Below are 15,662 nucleotides of genomic sequence, written 5' to 3'. Positions count from 1 at the left end.
CTCTCCTCCCCCAAGCACACCCGGTGCAGCCCCGCAGTGCTCGGGGCAGGCCCGTGCTGGCTGCCCGCAGGGTGCCCTGGAGACCAAGGGCAAGGCCCCAGCCCTGGACCCTGCAGGGAGCAGGCCCCAGCCTGGGAGCTGAGCCACCAGCAGCTCCTGCCCCCAGCACCCCTCGCTGCTCCGCGCAAGGAATTGCCTTAATTAAAATCCCATAGTTTAGTCTGGTTGTCTGCTCCGTAAGTAGAAGCCACTTAATTCATGCACCCTAATCAAATAACAGTTGGGTCGAAGGTGCTGCTGGAACACGCTGGGCTCACGTAAGAGCCCAGAACTACAGAGTGAATGGCAACCTCATGTCTCTTTGTGTAATTAGGGCTTGTTTTCATCTTCTTTCTTTCTTTCTTTCTTTCTTTCTTTCTTTCTTTCTTTCTTTCTTTCTTTCTTTCTTTCTTTCTTTCTTTCTTTCTCTTTCTTTCTTTCTTTCTTTCTTTCTTTCTTTCTTTCTTTCTTTCTTTCTTTCTTTCTTTCTTTTTTTGGTCAGCTTAAAGGGTAGTTTTGAAACTCAGTTGTCTTCCTAGAAAGTGTTGCAGAAGTGTGCTAATAATTTTTTGTTGTTGTTTTGTTTTTGAACAAGCTTGGCCTGAAACCAGTGAGATTTGAATGCTGTCAGCGAGAAGAAGTGCGTCAGACCTGAAGATCACTTGAATATTTGTCAGCACACGTCTGACAAGGATTGTGCCTGGAATGACAGCTCTGTCTCACAGAAGGCTTCAAGGATAAAATGCTGGGCAGTGGCTTCAAGCTTTTGCTGCAAGTTGCAGCCCTTGGAGCTAGGTGAATGTAGCTGTCAACACCATGGGAGTGACGGAGGTGCAGCACAAGGGCCATGTCTTGTACGGCTGCAGGACACCTCATGCCAGCCTCCTGTCCCCTGCACGAGGCAGCTGGTGGCACAGGGAGTACACGTCCTGCCTGGCCCTGAGTAGGATGCAGGGCTCAGGGCTGGAGCAGGGGCTGCCCCCAGCCCCTCTGCCTGCCTCCACCTCTCCTGCTGGACACAGAAGATGCTGCACTCAGGTCCTGAGCCTCCTAAGGCCATAGCTGTGAGCTTTCTGGAGAAAGGCGTTACCAGACAGAGTGATTTGTAAAATTGTATTATTGACAGTGGTGTGCATATGCTCACATTGTACCACAAATGGGCAAAGAAAATTTAGACATCCTGACTGAAAAAATACATTTTTTTTCCTGATTTCCATCCCTTGAGATTTTCATGTTTTGTAACCCAAGAAGATGGCATCTTCCTGTTTCTGATTACTGACAGCCAGAATACCTGTCCTCCCCCTCTCCTATGCACAAGCCCCCCCACATACAGGTTTCTCATGTTTCTGTCTGCTATTGTTCACGCCACTTGAATTGCTGTATACTTATCCTCAAATTACAAAATCCATACCTTTACTCACTGAGACAGGTACCAAGCACAGTAAACAGCACAATGAATTCTTTATTTGTTTTGTTATTGATAAACAGAAATTAAAAGGAGACAGACAGAGACAACACATGAGGAAAAAGCAGTAACTGCTCCCTTACCAACCTAGACAGAAATGCAGGGCTGGTAGGAAGATTCTGCAAACTCCCTGCTCTGCTGACTCTTTCTGTCCTCTGTCCCAGGGCACACTGTAGGTTCCAGCAAATTTGCAAAGCCAGAACGCTCATCCTTTCCACTTTGCAGGCACCTGTATGGCTGATAATTTAGGATGGTGTTTATACATGACAGTGAAGATGTGAAGCTGCCGTGCACAAGGGCTTTTTATGGCACTTACTGTCTGTTCTCACATGCACTTGGCAAAATGCCTGTCTGTGCTCCTCGTCACTGGGAAGAAAAGACAATAGTTTTGATGGCCCTGTCAAGCAAGAATCTGAACGTCTGTGTTCACATCTAGCTTTTGCAAGGGTATTAGGAAAGAAGGTAGTTTGTGAAAAAATAGCAAACAGGTGAGCCTGGTTGACGGCCACAGGTGGCAGAGGGAAATCCACAGTGTTTCTGTGAAAACCATCAGGACACAAAGATGAGAGACCAGGAAATCTTAGAAAAGCAAAGTTCAGTGGTCTCCCCTGGGGCATGTCTTCACAGTCAGGTGCAAACAGATGCAAGCGAGTTCTTGATCAAAAGCTGTGCTGCCACGACAGTGTGCGGCTGCACTCCCGCCAGCTTTGCATGTTGTGGTCAGCGGTGTGCTGACACAGGACTGATCCCCAGCTGGCTTGCACCCACAGCACTGGCAGAGGAGCCGGAGTCTGTCTGCACCTGCTCATCCGACACACTTAGGCTGGAACAGGCATGCAATCTAACACACGCTGGGCTTGCTAGTCCGTAGGTCTGTTCTCATGTTCCACCACTGCTTTTTATTTACCTTCCCCCCCAACTCTGCTTTCACCCTGACCACGTTGGTTTGAGTGTCGGCATGGCAGTAGCAAAGTGCCACCCCCAAGTTGTGCCCATGGGGGTAGCAAGGGCTGAAAGAGGGACCCTTGAGGGACCGAGTGTCTTGATAAAAGCCCACCACTGACTGTCTTGTAGCTCAGTCCTGTGGGAGCTGTCTCCGGCCTTTTCTAAACAGTACCCCTAACCACAACCAAGTAAATAATCCATATTGATCAAAAGTAAAGAAATAGTGAGGATCACAAGCACTGCCTTGTGGGCTTCCTGATTTTTGAGGGAGCCCTGTGTTTGAGAGACGCAGTTGTCCCAAGCTCGCACGGCACGCAGCGAGCTGTGTCTCGGGGAAGGAGCTGGAACACATCAGGGGTAACTGCTCCAACAAGAATCCCCTATTCATTCCCAAAACCTGCTGGCTGTGCGGAGAACAGGAATGTTTTCTATTACACCCAACAATTATCCTCTCAGATAACACCATCAGTTATGCAAAACTGCAATAAAATTTTCCCTTTAGGAAGCTGGTAAAAACTGATGCTTTCACCAGGCAGGCTCCTCTGTTTGAAGCTGGCGCTCACAAGGCAGAGTAGGCGCAGCCTGCAGTGGCAGCCTGCCCCCAGCCACAGAGCAGCCTCTTTCCCAGGGAAGCTGGGGTGGGCACACTTTTCCTAAGCCCTGGGTGCAATCCTGCCCTTGTTGTGCCTAGCCCAGCGTGGTGGCTGGCAGCGGGAGCTCTGTCCCTCTGAGGAAGCCTGACCTTCTGGGGCTGCGATGGCACCAGTCCCACTGAGCCCACAGGGATGCTCAGGCTTCCACCACCCACTTAACAGCCAAATCGCCACTGCACACCACAGGTTGCAGTTTGTGAGCTCTCACCATTTGTCAGCGGGGCTGTTAGGGTTGCATGTGTTCTCCAGCGCACTGCAGCTCTGATTACCCTCTGGAGTAGGTCTGCATGCCAGAAGCACTAAGAGGCGCTTGATGCTGTAAACTTGCCATGTGTATTCATTCAGAGATCATCTTTACAGTCTATCCCCATCTTGTACAATATGATGAGAAGTATTTATCTGCCTCTGAATCCAGCTGCAGCCCTAAATCAGGATTATTACATTTTGAAGAGCGGCAAGGAGTGGTGTGGTCATATTTCTAGGACCTGACTCCACTGAAGCTGTCCTGCTCTTGGCTGAGATGGGGTTAATTTTCTTAATAGTGCCTGGTATGGTGCCATGTTTTAGATTTATGAGAAATATAATGCTGATAACACACCAGTGTTTTAGTCGTTGCAGAGCAGTGCTCGCACAGAGCCAAGGCTGTTCCTGCTCCTCACGCTGCCCTGCCAGTGAGGGGCTGGGAGGGGACACAGCCAGGACAGCTGGCCCAGGCTGACCAGAGGGGTGTCCCACACCGTGTGGCGTCATGCTCAGCAATAGATTGCCCATTAGCTCAGCCATTGCTCAGCAATAGACATGCCCATTGTGGGGCAGTGAGTAAATGGCTGCATGATGCTGAGCTGTCTGCTGGGTTAAACCACAGCACAAGTGCAGGGCTTGTTTGGAGGAACTCATCAGCTGCCATAAACCCATTTCCCAAAGCCCAGTCCCTAAAGCTCGGTTCCCCATGGTGTGCAGAGAAGGCAGGAGCCCCCACCAGTTAGCAGAGAGGTGCCAGCAAACAGGGTGGGGTGGTCCTCTCTGCATGGAGCCATGCCCCACACGTGCCATGGGGCACGCTGAGCATGGTTGCATGGCACCCAGTGTGTATTTGGGTGGCGTTTCACATGCCACAGTCCTGCTGGAGATGTGAAGACGTGAAAGGAGACTTTGTCCCTTCTCCCCACAGGCACATGCCCTTCTGGTGGGACCAGGAGTGGCACCAGACATGTCCCCAGGTGCACTCTGGGTGCTGGTATGCAGGCACAAAGCTTGTTCAGATCGGCTGGCATCGAGACTGCATCTGTTCCTGAAGATTTCATCTTTCTCATTCATACTGATTGTAAGCATTGCTCTGTTTTGGCAGCCCGATGAAGCAGATAGCCCTGATGGTGAACCTAACAATGTTTTCATTCCAAGAGGGCCAGATAAGGGGCAGCTGATGCCAAAGATGCATATAGAGTTTCACCATCCAGCAGAGATGCTAGGGCGAAATGATTAGCATCACTTCAGTCCTGTTGGCTTTAAATGGAGGCAAGAACTGACCCCAGATAATCCTAGAGCCAAATCTTTAAAAGTAGGCAAGTATCCAATGTGTTCTGAAATCTGTAAGAGGTAGGCATATAAATACCTTTAATTTTCATTGGTTCCAAAAGAGATTACACGAGATTCATTAAGAAACGCAGGCCTTCCTGATGTGATTACATCTCTCATGGTTTTGATTTCTCTTTCCTTACATATCTTTCTGTCAGTAAAAGCTTTTGCAGGGGCAGACTGTGGTTGTTATGCCTCAGTTCAGCTGGTCCAGCAGCCAAAACAGCCCATTTGTAGCACTCTGATACCCGTATCCAGTCGTTTTGATGAGTTTCCAGCTGAGTGAACACCTCTGCTCCTGAGATGCGGGCCTGCAGCTGGGGCCAGGGCACTCCTCCTGTCCAGACAGGGGGGACAAAAATTGAGAGGTCTCCAGCGAGCCCAGCAACCTGAAGGAGGGGGCACGGCAGCCTGCAAGGCAGCTCTGCAATGTGATGCAGATCAGGTACCCCTGGCTGACAGCTCGAACGCGGCCGTGCTGCTCCAGCTGAGGGCTGACACCAGGAGCTCATTCGTGGTCCCCAGGGCCCATTGTTGAGCGTGGCAGGGACAAAACTCGGTCTGTGCCTCAGCTCTTCTGGGGAAACGGGAAGGGGGGACAGCGGTGCCACTCGTTGTGCAGCAGCAGTGAAGTCACTTGGCAAGGCTGGAAGCCCTAAGGACATCCCAGGACAGGCGGTGTCCTGCAGGGCATCAGGCAGCGATCCCCTCCAGCAGCATCTGCTGGCCCTCACCTGGGTGGCCAGGGCCGTCTTCTCTGCCGCTGCTGCCCCTCTGCTGAGGCTGCGAGCTCTGCCAGGGGGGTTGCAATAGTCTGGGAGAGTCTTTTGTGTGCGAAATCACATTGAGAGCACTCCTTTCAATCGGATAAAGGAACCTTGGGATACAGAATTATTTTTGCCATTAGTTGTTTGGACACTTTTTGATCCCGAGTTATTTGATCACGTGCGCTCTTCCCAGTCCTCTGCTGTGTGGCATTCACTGTTTTATCCCTTTGTGCTGATGCCCAGCCTTGTGCAGTGAGTGCTGCGCTGATATGAATTAAGTTCTGGTGGGGCAGCAAGCTTCCTTGATGGTAAAATTAATGGCCACATTAGGGAGCAAATCTGAAACAACTGCACATAATAGAATTATTTTGGATTAGTGCTGGTGTAACTGGCAGCAGATATCAAAATGCTTCTGGTATCGTATCTCAAAGTTACAGAGCTTAGCTATTTTCTTTGATCACAAAGAACAGGGTATGAAAAACAATATGTAATATTTTTAGCATTCAGAGCATGAGTACACTGGAGGGTACTGTCATTTTGAAATTAGTTTTTCTTGTATAAAAACTTTGTAGAATTTCTATATTCACATTTTTATGATTCATGGTCTCAAGAAAATGCAAATAAAAGCAGGCAACAGAAATTTGGCTCCTCAGACAGTTTTCTACTTCTGTGAGTGTTTGTGTGTCTGTAGGAGAGAAGGGATATGTGAGTGCACATTTTTCTGCTCACAGTTATATTTCATTTATATTCATTTGGAGAAAACATTTCTTTTTTCAAATGCAGTGAAGTGCACAAATCAGGTTTTGTTAAAAGCAGCTGTGGATAAACGGTTCAGTTTTTGGAAGATGGAGAAATTAACTGTGCTTTTCAAAATGTATGATAATAAGGTTTTAATAATCTCTGGTTTGTGCACGATGGAAAGGTTACAAACACTCAGCTGTGTCTGCCTGCAGTGCTCATGAGAAAATGAAAATTAATACTATTTAGCATTTACTTGAAAATGCATTTCACAAAATCAGATGGATGTAACAAAGACTGGAAAGACTGACTGCAAAGCCTGAGCCTGTTTCGAAGGCTGTCTTTTAACTCCTGCAGGAAGCACCAGAGGAGTCGTTAATGTTTTAATTGCTGGAAGAAAGCTGGAGAAAAATCTGCTGAGAAGTATCCAAAGTGGGTTTTGTTATATTTTAATTGAAGCAAGGCACGTGTCAAGCACGTTTGGCTCAGGATCTGCTTTGCAGGAGAGGTCCCACCAATGCTTGCACCTGAGGAAGGTGATGGGGGATTAGTTAGTTCTCCAGTGCTTTTTGCAGGCTGGGATATGGGGCTGTGGGTAATGCCTCGCTCTAACGGGGAGCAGCCTGATTGCCTTAAATCACCACATCTGGGGGAGAAGGGAGCAAATGGCACATTACATGGAAAATTTCAGTGCCTGTTGTAGCAAAGAGGCAGTGACATGGCCACTGTCGCTGGATGCATCAGGCAGTGCTGGGACATCAAATTTTGGGGCGCCTTGCTCACCCCAGCCCTGCGTGCTGCCAGGGCATCCCCCTCACCCCCAGAGCGGCTCAGTGCAGAGGCACGAGCTGGCCCATGTGTCCGGGGGAAAGGCTTATGAGCTTTGCAAGACTCAAAGAAGGTGTCGGGTTTATAGTTGTGAAATCTTTCCAGTGAACTAAGGAAGTTTCCTAAACACTGGAATAATCCCTCATTTCCTCTCTGGTCCTTGGGAACTGATACTTTTTCTCCTTCGCTCTGCTTGGAATTGCCCTCCTATTAGATAGATCAGCTCTGCTGGAGACTGCTGCAAGCCCTGCTCTGCTCCTTTACGTGCCAGCAAATTATGTACCTCTCACTGCACGTCAGACGTGCGCATCAGGAAGTTGGAATTGCAAAGCAGAAGTTGGGAACAATTGCATCTTTATTTGTTTCTCAAGACGTCGCCCGGTGTCTGCAGGAAAACACGGTCCTGAAGCTGTGTGCACAGCTCCCTTCCCAGTTCCCGTGTCAGCCACTGCGAGCCGCATGGCCCCTGTGTGCCATTCCCTGTCTGTGTGCCATCTACTTGAACAATTCGCTGTTCTTGTGTGTTTAGGTTACAAATAAATAACAGCCTTTAGCCTGAAAACCAAGCCGTGCCCAAGTACAGGCTTCTGCACTTAAAAGCTTCTGTTTTTTTTCCAGGGCAGCAGCATATTAGATTTTTAATCCCTTGAGTAGATTGAAGGCTCTCTGCAGAATCTGGAAGAGAAGAAGCTAATGCCATATGTCATGGCCCATGTTAAATCAAAGAGAAATACGGATATACTACTCCAAACTTAATTCCAGCTCCTGTTAAATCAGAATGGCCCCACTGTGTGATTACTAATACTTGATGATATTTGAGCATGGCACTTCAGCATATCTTCTCCGTGTCAGCTGCTACAGCTATAACACTCACGCAGTTTCTGAACAATGGTGATTGGGTGTGATTTGGCAGTTCGAACCTCAGGAAGCCCTGTATTTCCCCATGACACAATATTATCTAATATACTGGCTATCTCAGATTGCATCAGCTCTGAGAGCTAGCGTAAGGGTTATGATTTAAGGCAAATAATAAAATCCACTTATTGCTTATTAGACATGAAGCAGTCACATTTCTGGCATTCCACCTCCCCGGTCCCAAGCCGTCTCTCCTGAAGCAGAGGGAAGGCACGGTTTAGATTTCAGGCTCCTTGCTGGAGTTTTTGGAGGAGCACTTTATGGAGGCAGTGGGGAGGGGGCCGGCCAGGGACCCTGTGGCTGAGCATCAGGGGCTGGGGCGGGAGAGGTGGATGTCGGGTGGCTCACGGCTGGTGGGCTTGCACGCCTGCAGAAAGCATCCTCTGGGATGTGCCATTCCGGGCACAAAGTAGCTGCCAGGGCTGGCACAGACAGCAAATGGAGGCTTTGTGGCCTGAAAGGCACCGCCACTTGTGGTAGATAGCCCATTCTGGGGACAGACACAGTCGGTGGTGCCTTTCTACCCTTAGTAATTGAATTACAGTTGTTATTTACTGTAGAAAGCTTTTAGGCATGTTCTAGGTATTAGAAATTAATTGTGGGCTTTAAAATCCCATCTCAGGCTATTTCTTTCTCATTGCTCACTTTTGTTCCTGAATTCTCAGAGAACTCTTTCCATTTCATTTCCCCCCATTTCATCACCTTTTATGTACCTGTTACACAAAGCCAAATTATTCCTGTGAATTTGGCATTCGTTTTTTTTCTTACATTTAGAAAGCATCAGAGAGTGAGACACCCACCCCACTAACACCCCCTTGCATGTGCGTGCTGCTGTGGGTCGAATTCTGCTTTCATTTACGCTGACATAAGCGGTGTTGTTTTATGACATCTAGTCACAGTACTCTCTATTTACATCAGATGCTAGGTCTGCTATCCCCGGTACTCCCTGATGATGTCAAAGAAAGAGCTTTTTGAAGGATAAGTTAATTTCTAAAAAATAAAAAGTACTTTGAAATTTGAATTTGAATTAAAGAATATTTTATTTATGTAACAGCACTTTGCCTTGATCTCCTTCTATATCTGATACTCACAGTGCTCCTGTGTTATCTGACAGTGCTGCTCTTGCCTGTTACCATGATCTTCCCCCAGCGACACAAACTGCTCAGGATCTGATTTTTAGGTTCAACACCTCAGATTGCCATTCGCAATGCCACACACAGTGTACATTTAAAGTGCCATAAAAGGGATTAATAATGCCTGAATCTGCAGAGCAGAGCATAGAGAGAGAAAGGACAGGAAAACAAAATATAATTCTCTCTCTTGAAATTTAAGTAGCACAAGATTAATTCTCCAGCTCTTGCGAAAAGTATCATGGGATCTTTAAAGACCACAGACAAACCAGGCCAAGGTCTTTAAGTCCCTTCAAGAATAATGCTCCCTTCACACCGTATAAACCAAATAAAATAACCACCTGGGGAAAGCCTCCCAACAATTTAAACAGCTGTGCAACGCGTAACCTGACGCCGGGAGGGTTTATGTGTCCATGCACCCGGTGCATCCTCCTGATTAGTGGTGAGCCTTGTGCAAGATGTTCCTGCCAAGGACAGATGGACAAGTGTCGCCGACAGCGCATAATGGACAATGCATGGCTGCCGGGCCACGCTGGTGGCAGCTGAGCAGGAGAAGGGACCGCCGCGTTACGGCAGCCGACTGAACAGATGTTAGAGGCTGCCCGGGCTGCTGCAGATGCATTTAATGAGATTAACTCCCCAAATGAGAACGTTTCAAAAGAAGTGTATGAATAGTCGCCTGTATTCTCCCCTTAACGAGGCAGATCATCTGCTCTGGTCTGAAACAGAGGCACATCAGCGCTGGCAGCTTTAGCACCACAGGCAGCAGTAAGCTTTTTCTCTGAAGGACTCTTTGTTGGCCAAGTGAGAAGCTGTAAGTGGAGCTGTTTGTCCTTCCTCACCCCTCTGGACAGGGGCTGGACCCCACCACAGAGGTCTTCATACCCTTTGCAGCGGTCTCCTCCTGCCCAGCGTGCACCCAGGGCTGGGAGGGAAATTACCGGTGGTGGGCGATGCAGACAAAACTTGGTAGGTGTTACTGACAAATTGCCAACCTGAGCAAAACCCAGACATGTGCAACCTTTGAAGAGAAAGGGAAAGCTTGTAACATCATCATGAGCGCAGAGAAAAACGGCATTGCCATGTTGATAGTAACATCAAGGCTCAGCTACGTGTCTCCAGATGAAAGGAAGGACAGTGAGTGCCAAACGAAATGACAGCAGCAGGAGGGAAACAGCAGTGGTGGTGGAGCTCAGCAGCCTGCTCATGGCTTGGACAGCTGGCACCAGCCCTGGAGACACAGATTCTCAGATATAAGTATTGGGTCTTGGCATAGCTAGGCCAGGAACTTGCACATCAGAGGGAAAGCTATTCTTGATTCAGTATTAACACACAAGAGCTAATTTAAAGAAAATGACAGTAGCTGAACATTAAATAATTAGAGACAACCATATAATTAGACTCACAAAGGGAAAATAAAATATCAGAACGTTACATGGCTCTGGTACACATTAAAAAATGAACAGGTTAGTTTAAAAGGCTTTAAAATTAAAATTAAAATTAAATCCCTAGAAAGTCACCTAATCAAATCACCATTATATAGTGTCAGAAGATATGCATGGAGTTGAATAAAAGGGAACCAGACAGGGGCAGAGGAATGCCAAGTGGCAAGATTTAAGAGGTAATTTGAGCCAGTCCTTCAGCATTTGGAAATCTGACCCTACTGAGGGCAATAAACAGGATTATAAAATATGGTAGGTGATAAATTAGCAGGAAATCAGAAGGATCAACATAGATTTCAAAGGAATATAGCCAAAAAAAAAAAAAAAAAAAGTGAATATGAAAAGATGTTTTCATAAGTCTATCAGAAGTAGTAGATGGAAGAGAAACTTCACGGGGCTGTGAGAGCACTTGGGGGCTGAAGGAAGCAACTAAAGGAAAGCAAGGGCACTTTCAGAACTAAGGTTATCTTTTAGTGGAAGTCTTTACCACTGAAGATGTTGGTCCTGTTCTTAAGGATGGGATAAAGCTGCTGAGGAAATACCACAACCACGTATGTTGCCACATTTAGATTGTATATCTCAGACTGGGAAGGTGCTCTAGTCCTGAAGGAGGCTGATGGGCTGAAGGAAAGAAAGCTTTTTGTCTGCCTGAGCTTGCCACTTCAAGTGGCAATCTTACCTGGTAATTTATCCCCACATGAACAAAAAACTGGTGATGATCATTAACTGTTGCATCTGTACCTCAGAACAGGTTGAAACTATCATTGAAACAAGAGCAATAAGACATCTGGAAGCAGAATAAGCTGTCTGGATTTCTACAGAGATTTAGTCAGGTCTTACCCAGCAGCTAAATAATGAAGAAGTAAGAGAGCACTGTCCTGAGCCAAACATCATGCAGGAGGCAGAAATCAATGGGTGAGACTAAACATTTATTTTCACAATGACAAAATGGGGAAATGCAGAAGATCCTGTCCTGGAGCCTGTGTTATTTGCTATGTTTATCAATGATTCTGAAATCAGGGAGAGCTGTAAGGTAATAACATTATGGGCGATTCAAAGAAGGAAGTAGTGAAAGATTAGTTAAATACATGTTGTTCTTGACAGATGTTTTTTGGATCTTGACAGATCCATTTTTCAAGAGCTCCAGTGATGGTGATTTCCCTGCCTCCCTTTGGCAGTGTGCTCCAGTGCTGCAGTCCTTATCATCACAGAAATTTTCCTGATGAGTAACCTGTCTTCTTTGCTGTGATGTCTGGCATTACTCTTTATCCAACCCCCAGCAGACACTGAGAAGGTTTTATTCCTTTCCTATGACTTATCTGTTGCATATTTAAGGGATTATTTTTATGTTTAGTCACTGACTCATGTTTAAGGACTCATCATGAGAATGTACTCATCATCTCTCACCAGAGTCTCCTCCACAATAAGCCAAATTCCTCCAAACCTCCTCATTGCAGCCCCTGGAGGACAAATCTTTCTGGAATCACTGTGACCAAAATGGGACATATTCTCCCATTTAACCTTACTGACACCACACAGAACAAAAGAATCACATCATATTTCATGGACAGCTTATTTTTATGCATTGTATAAACCTCTTGACTATTTTGTATCTGAACTGTTGAGTCGTAATGAATTTGCAGACTACTAGACCCCCCAAGCTGCATTACCTTGTATTAATTGGTCATTCCTCTTCTGTGTTTCTGGAGTTTGATATTCCTTGTTAATTATTAACACTTTTCAAGTATCCTTTTTCAGTTGCACCCTATTTCTTCCAAGGCATTTCTTCAGTTTGTCAAGACCATTCTACATTCCCATCTTGTCCTCTGTCATCGTTGCTGCTTCTCCCACATTAGTCACTCATATAATTAAAGAGCATATGTCTGCTCTCTCACGCAAGGAACTGTTAAAAATCCAGAATAGTTCTGAACACAGTACCGACACTGCTGAACTTCAGCAGATACTTTCTGCTGTCTTGAGAATGAGCTTTTGATCACTACTCTCTGAGAGCAAGTGTTTGACGAGCTAAGGTACTTTCCAATGTTTATCCATTTTTTTCTATGCTTATTTATCAAAATATCATGCAAGGCATGGTGAAAGCATTAATAAAGTAAAGGTACGTGCCATCAACTTCGTTTTCCCAGTCAACAAGACCTGTTGGCCTGCCACAGAGATTAAACTATATTAGTGTGACATGACAGGTCCACGTTAGGTGTCATTCATCTGCTTGTTATCTTCCAGATTTTTCTATGAAATGAAGACCAGCTGATTGCCTTGTAGTTCCCCAGTTCCTTGACAAAGATGAGTACTATGAAGATCTGTTTTAAGGCTCATGATTTATCCACAATTGCTTCTGATGCTCCATTCTAGCCTTCCTCCTAACTGGGATAGCTCATGCTTTTGACCTTAGTGTAACATTCAGGGACTCTTCACTGTCCCTCGGTCTTTTCTCTCTTACAATTTTTTTCTGTGTTGCTTACCTGCTAGATATCTGAGTATTTTGAGGACTTCTTTCTGAAAGTTCATTCTCTTTATTCTGATGTTCTGTCTTCCTGCTTTTTCTAAGAGTCATATTGTGCTCACACTTGTACAGTTCACCTTCATTTCTGCATCCTTACATAAAACCAGATGTAGAAGACCCTCTCTTCTAGTTTCTTTCTCCACTCTCTGCACTAACAATGTTGCTCACAACATATCCCCAGATCTTGTGGCCCATCTCTATCCTGTTATTTTTCTTTTCTAGCCAACGACTGTGTAGGAGTTCTCTTTAATACCAGGTTTTATGTTTTGGGTGGTTCTATTAGTTGCTGAGAAAACATTGCATTCATCTGATCTTCCTGCTATTGCAAAAGCCCACTGTGCTCATGCCTGTGTAAATCTTCTCCTTTTGTATTTACTCTGCGACTTTATAGCTGTGAAAGTACAAGGGAGATCGGGATTGTTTATGTTAGGTAGAAGATGTGGGTAGTTCTTTCTCTCTTCTAATAATAGGTCACTGACACGTAAAAGACAAGAAATTTGAGACAGATAAATGGAGGCATTTTTTTCCACAGACTTATCATTAGACCATTCATTGCCATGGGAACTCTTTTTAACTGAGATGTAAAATTCAAAAAGCCACATGGGGCATGGATGTGGAAATGTACATTTCCAGATAGCATATATACTGAAAACAGTGTCAAAGAAAGAGGTTAAATCTTCTCCAAAACTCATGGTAGACTCTGACAGCAAGTTGCTAGGGTGACTCAAGACATGGAAGTGGCTTTCCCTCCCAAGGTGACCATTTGCCATGAAAGCTAACAAAGCTTTCTGAGCCTCAAATCGACTCTGGCACATGTGCAATGTTTCTGACTGCTAGTGACTACCAGGCCAATGCAGTCTGTCTGTTCCTCCCAACCTGAGCACAGCTGCATTCACTTCTTCACCCACTTACAGCTCTTACACCTTCCCCCGAAGCATCTGCTGCCAGAATTTATGGAGGACCTGACAAAGTTTGCAGACTGGATCAGAGCAGGGGCTGCTTTCCTGTTTCTAAACTTCAATTACTTTTTGGCAGCAGTTTTGAAACTTTTTTACTCACAGTCCCACTTCCTGTGTCACTTCAGCTTGCCCTTCCAGACGTGTGAGCCCTTCTGCAGAAACTGCTGCTTTATGGTATCATGTGCTCCCCACATTCCCTTCTTCCACATCTTTGCTGCACTCAAACCCCACCCTCTCTCTGTTCCCTTCCTCCATTCCTCTCCTCTACCCTTGCTCCTGAACCTCCGCTGTGCAGATGCTGCCATGCTTCCTCCATTTCTGCTTGCCTGAGGAATCCCATTTTCCACTAAAATTCACTATCCTGGTACTGTCCTCAGGTTATCATACATTATTGGCTTATCATGTAAGGAGCAATGGAGTAGTAAAGAGAAGTCCAAGGTTGATTAAAAGAGACTTCAGGACCTTGGGATGATTGGTTTAAGGATCAGGAGCACAGGTATTGTTTTCCTCTATCCTACCAGTAGCAGGGAATAGCATTGGAAGAAACAGGCAGAGCGAGCTGATCGATACGTGGCTCTGAGACTGGTGCCACCAGCAGAATTTTGGTTTTCTTTGATCGTGGGATAACCTAGACAAGACCAGGCCTGCTGGTGTCTGACAGGATGCACCTTGGTCAGAGTGGGAAAAGGGTTTTTGTACATGAGTTATCAGGGCTGATTGAAAGAGCTTTAAACTAGATTTGAAGGGGGTAACCTTGTCATAAAAGAAGGGGGTAGATTTGAAGGAGGTAACCTTGTCACCTAGCTGGCCAGGAGAAACCAGTAGATGTGATCTCTTTGGATTTTAGGTAAGTTTTTGATACTGTCTCCCTCAAAAGCAAAACAAAACAAAACAAAAACCAACTTCAGGACAAAATGTCCATCATACAACTAGATAAATACATAAGAAGATAAGGTGAAGAACTGGCTGATGGATCAAGCTGAAAGGGTTGTAGCAAATGGGGTTACATCTGTCTAGCAGCCAGTCACTAGTGGGGTTCCCCAGGGTTCCCTTTTCAGGCCAGTTCTCTTCAACATTTTCAGAAATGACTTGGCTGCAGGACTTGAATGAATATTAAGGTTGCAGACAATAATAAATGAGGAGGAGATCTTGACTCCCTTGAGGGCAGAGAGGCCTTGAGGAGAGATCTTTACAAATTAGAGGGCTGCGTGATCACCAACTACATGAAGTTTAACAAGAGCAAGTGCTGGATTCTGCACCTGGGTTAGGGCAACCCTGGCTATATGTGCAGAGCAGGGGATGAGAGGCTGGAGAGCAGTCCCATGGAAAGGGGGCTGGAGGTTTTGGCTGACAGCAAGTTGACTGTGAGCCAACAATGTGCCCTGGAAGCCAGCAGAGCCAACTGTACTGTGGGATGCATCATGCCCAGCACTGACAGCTGGTTGAGGGAAGGGATTGTCCTGCTCTGTGCTGCCCGGCCCCACCTCAAGCACTGTTTGCAGTTTTGGGTGCCACAGTATAAGGGCAGAAAGGTATTAGAGAGCATGCAAATGAAGGCTACAAAGATGGTGATAAGTCCAGAAGGCAAGATGTGTGAGGAGCGGCTGAGGTCCCTTGGTTTGCTCAGCCCTGAGCAGAGCAGGCTGAGGGGAGGCCTCATGGCGGCCTGCAGCTCCCTCACGAGG

The sequence above is a fragment of the Aythya fuligula genome, chromosome 1 (genome assembly GCF_009819795.1).
Source record: "Aythya fuligula isolate bAytFul2 chromosome 1, bAytFul2.pri, whole genome shotgun sequence".
Taxonomy (NCBI): Eukaryota; Metazoa; Chordata; class Aves; order Anseriformes; family Anatidae; genus Aythya; species Aythya fuligula.
This window is presented reverse-complemented; position numbering follows the sequence as displayed.